Here is a 10,733-nt window from a genome sequence, read left to right as displayed (position 1 = left end):
GGCTGGGCCAGAGGAAAATGCTCTCTGCCAGGTGAGGCCCCAGCTGGTTGGTGTTGAGGAAGCCGTCTCTGAGAGCTGGGCATTCTGGTCAGCCTGGAGAAGCACTCCCCCTGCGGGGCCACGATGCTGCCGGGGACTCGGGCTCGGCAGGCTGCGCCCTGGCAGCCAAGGGGCAGGTGTTTAGAGACCCCTGGATTCTGCCTGCAGACCCTCTTGGGCAGCCTTATTAGGAAGTGAGCTCCCTGGCTCTAGGGGTACTCAAGAACAGGAGATATTTTGGTGAAAACAATGGATTCTATGTAAGTAATTTCTCCAACCACAACATCATTCACCTATCTTTTAATTTTTTTTTTTAGAACGAGCAGGTTTTACTTCAATAATGGAAATTCTATAACTGTATATACTTAGGCAGGTAAGGTGCCCTCCTAGGATCAAGCATTGGTTAATCAGCCACTTAGCCGTCGTGTGTGAGTGCCTACTGGGTACCAGCACGCAGAGGTGAACAGACGACGTCACTTGCTCACCCTCAGCGCCTCTGTGGGCCTAACTCGGGCCCAGCATTACTGATCGCTGGTCCTGCCTCCCTCTGCAGCCTTCAGCATGGCCCTCCACTCCGGCCAAACTGCATATGCTTGACTCCCCTCCCTCTCTATTGGCCACTCTGTGCCTGTATTGCCCTTCCCATCCATCTTCACCAACAGACTCTTCATGTTCCTTCCCATAAGGTGGATGTCCCCTCCGGGAAGCCTTCTCTGACTGCCCTTCCTGCGGCCCCACAGCTCCCAGGCATCTTTGACTACTATTGGATCCTTGGCCCGTCCCCAAAGATCTTGAAGGGCAGCGGCTTGTCAGAGCCTCTCGGGGCTATCGCTGGGTTTGGGCTCAGGCTCCCAGTGGGGCACATCCATGTAATTTTCGGCGGGGGTGGGCACGGGGGTGCCTCAAGAGGTTCCCAGAAGTCCATGCAGAGCTGAGGGACCAGCTCTGGGTCCCCTCTCCCCGGGGGGGGGTGCATCAGTAAGATCGTTGGGGCCTCGGCCGCCCTTGCCGCCTTCTAATCCGCCAGGCCAGGCCAGAGCAGCTGAAGCCAGTTCTGCAGGAGCACAGCCTGGCCAAATGTTCACAGACCTCCTGAGAGGACCCCATTCTGGAAACGGGGCCCAGGAGGCAGCCTTGGCTTCCAGACTCTCCTCACATCATGCCAGGCGGGGCCAAGAACGGGAGAACTCTCAGATGCTCCTGGCATCCTTTCTCTGAGAAAGGGGGCAGGGGAAGGCGGAGGGGGCACGCAGGCGATTTTTCCTCTTCCGCGTCCTACAAAGGACCCTCCATCCATCAGCCTGGCAGTTGGGACACTGGACCTCAGCCTGACCCACGCCCAGCCTCTTAATGCGGCGGATATAAACCAGTCAGGATTCAGCTGGCCAGAAATAACAGCAGCGGCCTGGAGAAAAGAGGCCGAGAGGATGGGTGTGGGCAGGCAGAGGTAAGGGGGAAAGGCTGATTCATCCCCTGGTTGTGAGGCCGGAAGATGCCACCCTCACCACCCAGCCTGGAGGACCCCAGCCTCCTCCACCCGCCCTGGTGCTCTGTTCTTGCATGGTTGTGACGATCAAATGGGCCAGCGCGGCGCCTGGCACGGAATACGTTTCTATGTTACACCCCTCCCCCAAAATGCTCCCTGGGGAAACTGAGGCTTAGCACGTGGGCAGCAACACCGAGATTCGAACCCAGCCCTGGGCTGGCCTGAGGCCTGAGCTCCAAGCAGGGAGGAGGTAGGCTGGGGACGCTGGAGAGGGCTCTTCCCTTTTTTTTGGAGAGGGCTCTTCCTGACCTCCCAGGGCAACACCCACAGAGCAGAGCTCCGGCCTCCCCACCCACCCCCTGTGGCCTCCTCTGCCTCTACCTGACTCCCCCGCCCCTTGGTGCTTCGCTCAACCCCATCCCAAGCTCACAGCCTTGGGCTAACCCCCCTTCTTAATAGCCGGAACATTTGCTGGGCAACTGAGTTCTCCAGTTCTCGGAAAGGGGAAGGGAGGGGCGGGCTCCCATGGAAGGCTGCCCTGGGGACAGTAATCAGATCCTAGGAACCCTGCGGTTGGTTTCTGGCTGTGTGTTTGCAGATGCTTTTGTTTGGGAGTCTAGGAAGATGAGGATCCAGCCCTTTACGGGGGGGGGGGGGGGGGGGGGGTCAAGAGGGGCCCAGCAGGGCCTGAGGCAGGTAATCTAATGAATCTTCCTGGCTGGCCAAGCCCAGGCAAGCAGGACAGTAGCTTTTCCAGCAGCTCTGGGCTAGGGGAACAAGTCCCCTCGCCCCTGTATCAAAATTCAACTTCTTGTTTAAATATTAAATTGGGACGTCCTCCATCCAAGTGCCTAACAGAGGCAGAGGATGAGTAAGTTAACTAAGAAGTGTGTTCCTGGAAGTCTGGTTTCATGGTTCACTTATCCCTCAACCTCTGCTAGTCCTGACGTGGCCCAGGCCGGTGCAAGGCATGCTGGGAATTCCAGCGTGAGGTCGGGGCTTGGGACGCCCGTGGACTCAGGGGTGATCTGGGCTGTGGCGGAAGGGAACCCACTTTCCTGGCCAAGGGCCACAGCAGGGGGGAACCAAGGTGGTGGGTGAGACTGAACTGGGGGGGGGGAGGTCCCCAAACAGGAAGACATTCGTCACAGCCATGGTCCACCACCCACACAAATCAGAACCCCGCCCCAATCCCCACCACCTTCCAAGGAGAGAACCAAGAACAGAGACTCAACAACTCAGGGTGTCTCCATAAGGTACTCAGGAAGCTGCTGTCATGAAAAGACTCCAAAAGTAGGGTTGCTTAAACAAGGCAAGAAATTGTTCCTCTCTCACATCATGGCCCTAGGTTGAGCACTGCAAGGCCCGTGGGCCTGGATGGGGCATCCAAAGGTCTCCAGAGAGAGAGGGAGAGAGGGAGAATCCCAGGTAGGCTCCCCACTGTCGCTGCAGAGCCCTTTCCCTACCCCAATTACTAGCAAAGGGAGTAGAATGACAAAGACTGGCTTAGACCAATTGAGATTTAACCCCCCCCCCCCCCGGGCCTGGGAAGGGTGCCCCACTTCCTTTCCAGCTTTAGACCACCTGAGGGCTGAACACAATCAGGGTTCCCTTAGCAAGAAAGAAGAAGGGTAGGTGTGGGTGTGGGTAAGGAGCTTCCCTGGGAACTGGCATTTCCCGCCCACCTGCTCTGCCCCAAGCCCAGCAATAAACACTTTCCTGCACATGATTTCATTCGCCCCACTGGACGCAGGCGGCATTTCCTGTATGAGGAAATGGAGACTCAGAGAGGTTAGGTGACTTGCCTGAGGCCACACAGTCAACACCTGGAAGAGCTCAAGTTGCAGCCCAGGTGTGTGGAACTCAAGAGCCAGGCCCTTCCGGTGACGGGAACCTCTTAGTTCTATGACCGGCAAAATCAGATCTTAAGCAATATTCCATGCTGATGTAAATGGCGGAGTATTTTTTTTTTAACATTTACTCATTTTAGAGAGATAGAGCCCAAGTAGAGGACGGGCAGAGAGAGAGGGAATGGCAGAGTATTTTTGCAGAGACATGGGTTTTATTCTACATCAAAACTGAAGGCACATTTTAATAGTATCCTAAGGCTCTTTGCAAAATCGTTTTTTGGGGGGAGGTATCTGTTTTCATTAGATGCAGTGCACAATTTTACTCTTTTTGGCCTCTCACTCGTCCATGACTGGTTGGCGTTGAGACCATTTGAGGGTTCATTAATCACGAATGAAACGAATCTGTCAGGATTCATCTCAATGGTAAATAGCAACAACAAGGTAAGAGTGGCTTAAACAGGTTAGAAGTCACTTTCTCGCGGGGTGCCTGGGTGGCTCAGTCAGTTGAGCATCCCACTTTGGCTCGGGTCACGATCTCATGGGTCGTGAGTTCGGGCCCCGCATCGGGCTCTGCGCTGATGGTGCGGAGCCTGCTCGGGATTCTGCATTTTCTCTCTCTGTCAAAATAAATAAATAAACTTAAAAAAAAAAAAAAGTTACTTTCTTCGCTTGTGAAGAAGCCCAAGGAGGGCAGCCCAGGGCTGGTCACCACAATGTCAGTGAGCCAGGTTCCCATCGGCTTGTGGGTTGTACCACCCTCAGCACACGGCTTCCACCTACCTTTCAGTCCAAGATGGCTGCTCAAGCGCCAGCATCACGTATGCATTCCAGCCAGAAGGGATAAGGAAGGACTGAAGCAGGGCACTCTCTGCCCCTTAGAGGGAGTCCCCCAAAGTGGCATGTGATATTTACACCTCACATCATTTGCCAGAACTTAAGTCATAGGACAACTTAGCTGCAAAGGAGGAGTTGAACCGTGATGCCCTCCCTTTACAGCCTCAGCACCCACGGGGCTGGACGGCCCTGCAGGATTGTCCCGAGTTAGGGCAAGGGGCTGGGTCTTTACAGGCCATGCTGACGAGTCACTGGATGCAGGCAGTCCCTAGAAGACATGACCTTGGGCAAGGCAGCTTTTGTAGCCCCCAAAGGGCCAAGAACTGACGACCATGTTCCAGTTGCTCTCCCAGAAGCAAGTTAAGTTCTCCATTCCAGGAGGGGAACCTGGGCAGTTCATCACAGCACCCACCCCAATACTGTGAGATTCTACTCATGCGATGCTCGAAGACAGGCAAAATAATCCACGGTGTTGGAAGTCAGGATCACGGTCGCCCTGGGAGGGGGCTCGGGGCTCCGGTTACCATTTCTCGATCTGGTGATCAAGAAAATCCGCTGGTCTTACATTTACGGATTATGTGCTTCGCTGGAATCACAGGACGGGGGCTCTGAGGGCGGAGGGAGAGGGCTGGGGAGGCCGTTATGCTGCAGCGCAGGACGACGTGGGGACCTGGGGGACGGCCTGCCCGCTGGCCTGGTGGGAGCGTGAGCAGACAAGAAACTCAGACGAGACTTGAATGTGAGCGGCCCCTGGAGATGCGGCTCGGGCTCCACGACAGCCCAGACTGAGCTCACCCAAGGCCCTGGCCAGGGATGGCTTAGAAAGGACGAGCTGGTCCCAGGCAAGAGTGTCAAATAAGGACCTTGGAGGCCAAAGACCCGCTGGAGGGGGATGCCTACCCCTCGGAGAGTGAGTCCTGGAGAAGCAGCTGGAGGAGGCGGAGCGAGGCCAGAAGCCAGCAGTGTCCCGGAAGTGAGCCGGGGTGGGGAAGGGGGGTCAGTCCTTCTGGGGCTCAGAGAGGCCCCTGGTGCTAACAGCTGGGGCCTCTGAGCCCCCAGGCCAGCAGTCCCAGGCTCTCTCCCTCCAGGCACGGGCAGTGAGCATTTACGAAGAGGGTCGGCAGTAATCAGGGAGGCCTTGCAGGGATCCCAGGCAGAGGAGGCACTGACAGGGCTGATGGGGACTTGGCCCCTCTTTGCCAGCCCAGCCCATGCTCTTGGAGCAGAGGATGAGCAGGGGGCCCAAGCAGTCTGGGCCAGAAGCGGCCCGGGCTGCATGGTATGGAGGACAGAGCCGCGCTGGGCTGGGACTCCAGCGTAGCCAGGAGGGGGAGGGCTAGGCTGGGCCCTGGGATTCGGGGCCTTTGGGCTATTCAGCCCCAATGTTACCTTAGGAAGTCGAAAGAGTTAGCGGTGTGCAAATCATACTCGATAAAGACCCCTTGGAAGGCTGCCTTGCAGGGTAGTGGGAAGAAATGTGTTCCATGGGCCAACAACCCCCCCGTGGGACTGAAGAAAGTCACATCCTCTCTGGGCCTCAGTTTCCTCATCTGCAAAGTGGGGACAAGGTACTAAGGAGCCCTTAAGCAGTTTCTGGCTCTAAAATCCCCAAACAGGGGCGCCCGGGTGGCTCAGTCGGTTAAGCGTTGGACTTCAGCTCAGGTCATGCTCTCACGGTTCGTGAGTTCGAGCCCCACTTTGGGTGAGCTTGAGTCCCGCTTCGGGTGAACCCCGCTTCTCTCTCTTCCTCCCTCTTTCTCTCTCCCTCTATGCCCCTTGTGGGATTCTCTCTCCCTCTCTCTCTGCCCCTCGCTCACTTGTGCCCTCTCTCATAAATAAATAAATAAATAAATAAATAGAATCCCCAAATGGATGAAAAACTTCAAGGGGCCTCAGGGGCTAGAGTTGGGATGTGGCCACAGGACCTCTGTGAGGCCTGGATGGGACAGGGGGCTCTGACCCAGCTGCCCTGGGAGTACCTGTAGCAGCACCTGGGAGGAAGTTTCTGGATACAGCCTGCAGAGCCATTATAGGGCATCCACGCCAGGAGATCACACACCTCAAAGCCCGGAGGCAACGAAGGCCTGAGACAACGTGTCCCCAGATTGCAGGAAAGTGTCTGCCTTATGTCACCTCACCCAACTCTCTGGGGCGGGTATCACGACCGACCGTCATTTTGCCAGGAGATGGGCACCACAGGGGCCCAGGGATTCCCAGCTGGTTCCTGCCACCCGGAACAGAGCCGTCTGGAACACAGCCTGGCCCCCTGGCCCCTCTCTGCCCCCCGTCCCTCCCGGCAGTTCCCACACACAGCACTTTCATTTCCCTTGCAGGCTCTGAGAGCTTCAAGGACAAGGTCATCACACGACCCTTTGCATGGGTGCAGGATTTGACGTTTCACAAAGCGCCCCGTCCTCCTGTGAGGCAAGGGTGAGCCCTACTTCACTGCGGAGACACCCATGCCCTGAGAAGCCCGGGCCCAAAGTCCACAGCTGGTGGGAGGCAGAGCCGGACGTGATCCAGGTCTGTCTGAGCTTCATTCCTGTCCCAAGCCCAGGAGTATGCCGCTCGGCCGTCCTCTAGGGAAACCCAAGAAGGACCCACTCATTATTGGGGTGGGGGCGTGCAGAGAGGGTCACAGGACCCCCCTCAGATCCAGCCCACTGTCCGGTCCATCCCATCAGGTAAGGCTCAGGCCTTTCTGTGCCAAGAGACCGAACCTCTGATGGGGGAATCCAGGCAGAACGACGCTTCCTCCCCTGTGGGCAGCCACTGCCCACCCCCCCACCCCCGGCTCCTCTGAGAGGCCTCAGGCCCGACTCTGCATGTGCCGGAACCTGCTGTGGCATCTGGGTCCCATTAGCCTGCTGTGGGCTGGCTTGAATCTCAGCAGCCCCCGGGGGGACCCCAGCCGGGCTGATGCAACTCACATCTGTCCCTACTCCCCCCAGCAGCTCCCAGGGGTGAGAGTCCCCACCCCCAGAAGTCTCCCAGGACTGGACAAGGAGGAGACAGGAAGCATGAAAGGCTTACACGGGTCTTCAAATTGTGGTCCTGGTTTTCCTTGGCAGCTGGTCTCGGGACTGGCTCTGTGTCCGTGAATGCCTCTCCTATCGGCCTGTGAGCTCCTCAAGGGTAGAACCATGTCTGATTTATTTTATTTTAATGTTTATTTTTGAGAGAGAGAGAGAACAAGCAGGGAGGGGCAGAGAGAGAGAGGGAGACACAGAATCCGAAGCAGGTTCTAAGCTCTGAACTGTCAGCACAGAGCCCGACGCGGGGTTCGAACCCACGAGCTATGAGAGATCATGACCCAAGCCGAAGTCAGACGCTCAACCAACTAAGCCACCCAGGCACCCCGAACCACGTCTGATTTATCCGCGAGCCCCCAGCTTTGCCCTGCCTGGGCCCCATCACAGAAGTGTGAACTGAGTGAGAGAATGAATGAATGAAGAATGAATGAATAGAAGCATGTATCTGCGAGGGTCAAGTCAGGAAAACGGAAATCTTAGCAGTTATTTTACTCATAAAAAAATGTTATATTGGGGGGCACCTGGGTGGCTCAGTCGGTTGAGCACTCCACTCCGGCTCAGGTCATGATCTCCAGTTCATGGTTTCGAGCCCCACCTTGGGCTCTGCACTGACAGCTTGGAGCCTGGAGCCTGCTTCGGGTTCTGTGTCTCCCTCTCTCTCTGCCCCTCCCCTGCTCACGCTGTGTGTGTCTCTCTCTCTGAAAATAAATAACCATTAAAAAAAAAAAGTAGGGGCGCCTGGGTGGCGCAGTCGGTTAAGCGTCCGACTTCAGCCAGGTCACGATCTCGCGGTCTGTGAGTTCGAGCCCCGCATTGGGCTCTGGGCTGATGGCTCAGAGCCTGGAGCCTGTTTCCGATTCTGTGTCTCCCTCTCTCTCTGCCCCTCCCCCGTTCATGCTCTGTCTCTCTCTGTCCCAAAAATAAATAAAAGTTGAAAAAAAAAAAGTAAAAAAAATAAATTAACGTTGATATTTCTTTTTTTTTTTTTTAAGAATTTTTTTTTAGCCAAAATGAACTACTGGGACGTCATCAAAATAAAAAGCTTCTGCACAGCGAAGGAAACAATCAGCAAAACTAAAAGGCAACCGACAGAATGGGAGAAGATATTTGCAAACGACATGTCAGATAAAGGGTTAGTATCCAAAATCTATAAAGAGCTTATCAAACTCAACACCCAAAACACAAATAATTCAGTGAAGAAATGGGCAAAAGACATGAATAGACACTTCTCCAAAGGAGACATCCAGATGGCCAGCTGACACATGCAAAAATGCTCCACATCACTCATCACCAGGGAAATACAAATGAAAACCACAATGAGGTACCACCTCACACCTGTCAGAATGGCTAACATCAACAACTCAGGCAACAACAGATGTTGGTGAGGATGCAAAAAAAAGAGAATCTTGCACTGTTGGTGGGAATGCAAGCTGGTGCAGCCACTCTGGAGAACGGTATGGAGGTTCCTCAAAAAACTAAAAATAGAACTACCCTACGACACAGCAATTGCACGACTAGGCATTTATCCAAGGGACACGGGTGTGCTGTTTCAAAGGGACACATGCACCCCCATGTCTATAGCAGCACTATCGACAATAGCCAAAGGATGGAAAGAGCCCAAATGTCCATCGATGGATGAATGGAGAAAGGAGATGTGGTATATATACACAGTGGAGTATTACTCGCCAACCAAAAAGAATAAAATCTTGCCATTTGCAACCACGTGGATGGAACTGGAGGGTATTATGCTAAGTGAAATTAGTCAGAGAAAGACAAAAATCATATGACTTCACTCATATGAGTGAGGACTTTAAGAGACAAAACAGATGAACATAAGGGAAGGGAAGCAAAAATAACATAAAAACAAGGAGGGGGACAAAATATCAGAGACTCTTAAATATGGAGAAGAAACAGAGGGTTGCTGGAGGGTTTGTGGGACGGGGGGATGGGCTAAATGGGGAAGGGGCACTAAGGAATCTACTCCTGAACTCACTGTTGCACACTATATGCTAACTAACTTGGATGCACATTTTACATAATTAATTAATTCATTAATTTTTTAAAAAGAATTTTTTAAATTTTTTTTGTAAGTTTATTTACTTTGACAGAGACAGAGAGAGTGTGAGTGGGGGAGGGGCGGAGAGAGGGAGACAGAGAATCCCAAGCAGGCTCTGTGCTGTCAGCGCCCAATCAGGGCTTGAGCTCACAAAACTGTGAGAGCACGATCTGAGCTGATCAGAGTCGGACACTCAACTGACTGAGCCACCCAGGTGCCCTCCCCGCCTTTTAAAAAGCTTTCAAGTGGTCTCTACACCCAACGTGGGGCTCAAACTCACAACCCCGAGATCAAGAGTCACATGCTCCACCGACTAAGCCAGGGGGGCGTCCCTAGAATGTTGATGTTTCAAAGGACACCCAATTGGGAAAGTGAAAAGAGGACCCACAGAATGGCAGAAAATATTTGCATATCTGGAATATACAAAGGACTGTTACAACTCAAAAATAAAAAGACAACCCAATTAAAAAAATGGGCAATGGATTATTTCTCCAAAGAAGATATGCAAATGGCCAATAAGCACACAAAAAGATGCCCAACAGGGATGCCCCCCGGGTGGCTCAGGTCATGATCTCACGGTTCATCAGTCTGAGCCCGGAGCTGGGCTCCACTCTGACCGTGCAGAGCCTGCTTGGGATTCGCTCTCTCCCTCTCTCTCTCCCCCTCTCTCTCCCCCTCTTCCCTGCAAAATAAATAAATAAACAGTTTTTAAAAAAATCAATAGGAAAGTATGCAATGAGATCAGGAAGCACTACGGCAAAGCCTTGAACTTGAAACCCATCCAACAGACATGTGTCAGTGCTGACTGTGCTTACAAGACAAAAACCCCAAACCTAAAATTCCTCAAATCTCGGGGAAATTGAAGTGGCTTCCTTATTTGCCTTTAGCAACCCACTGTTTTAATAGCAACATGAAACTTGGTTACGACAAAGCCTTTCTTGGCCATGAAAGGCCACAGCGGACTCCAGCAACTATCTATTTAAAAGGGGAAATGATGATGATGGCGGGGATGGCCACTGACAGTTTTCCAGCCCTTGCTGTCAGCCAGCTGTTACATGTGTAACTCACTTACCCTCACACTCACCCTTTGAAGAAGGGGCATATTGACCCACTTTGCAAGATCTCGAAGGCTCTTCTGGGTTAAGATGAGCCATTTGTGGTCAAGGTCATTCTGAGGTTGGCCTTTCACGAATTGCTACATCTCCCATGTTTGGCCAGTCTGGCTCCTGACTCCTCTGGTGAGACACATCAGGCACGTCCCCTTGGACAGAAGCACGCCTTCCAAGAGAGGCCCAAGACGTGGGGGACTATGCCCCTGGAACCAGCTACCTGGCTCCCTGCCCTCAGGCCTCTGTCGTCACCAGCACTGCCCTGTTCCCCTCTCCTGCATCTGTGTTTCTGCCCGAGCGTCTCCCTGTGGCTGGGGCTCCAGGCCT

This window comes from Lynx rufus, unplaced genomic scaffold (genome assembly GCF_022079265.1).
Source record: "Lynx rufus isolate CCGP_SWC_20201006 ecotype Redwood Valley unplaced genomic scaffold, mLynRuf1.p SCAF_7, whole genome shotgun sequence".
NCBI classification, from domain to species: Eukaryota; Metazoa; Chordata; class Mammalia; order Carnivora; family Felidae; genus Lynx; species Lynx rufus.
The sequence above is the reverse complement of the archived record's forward strand: the minus strand, read 5'-3'. Positions refer to the sequence as shown.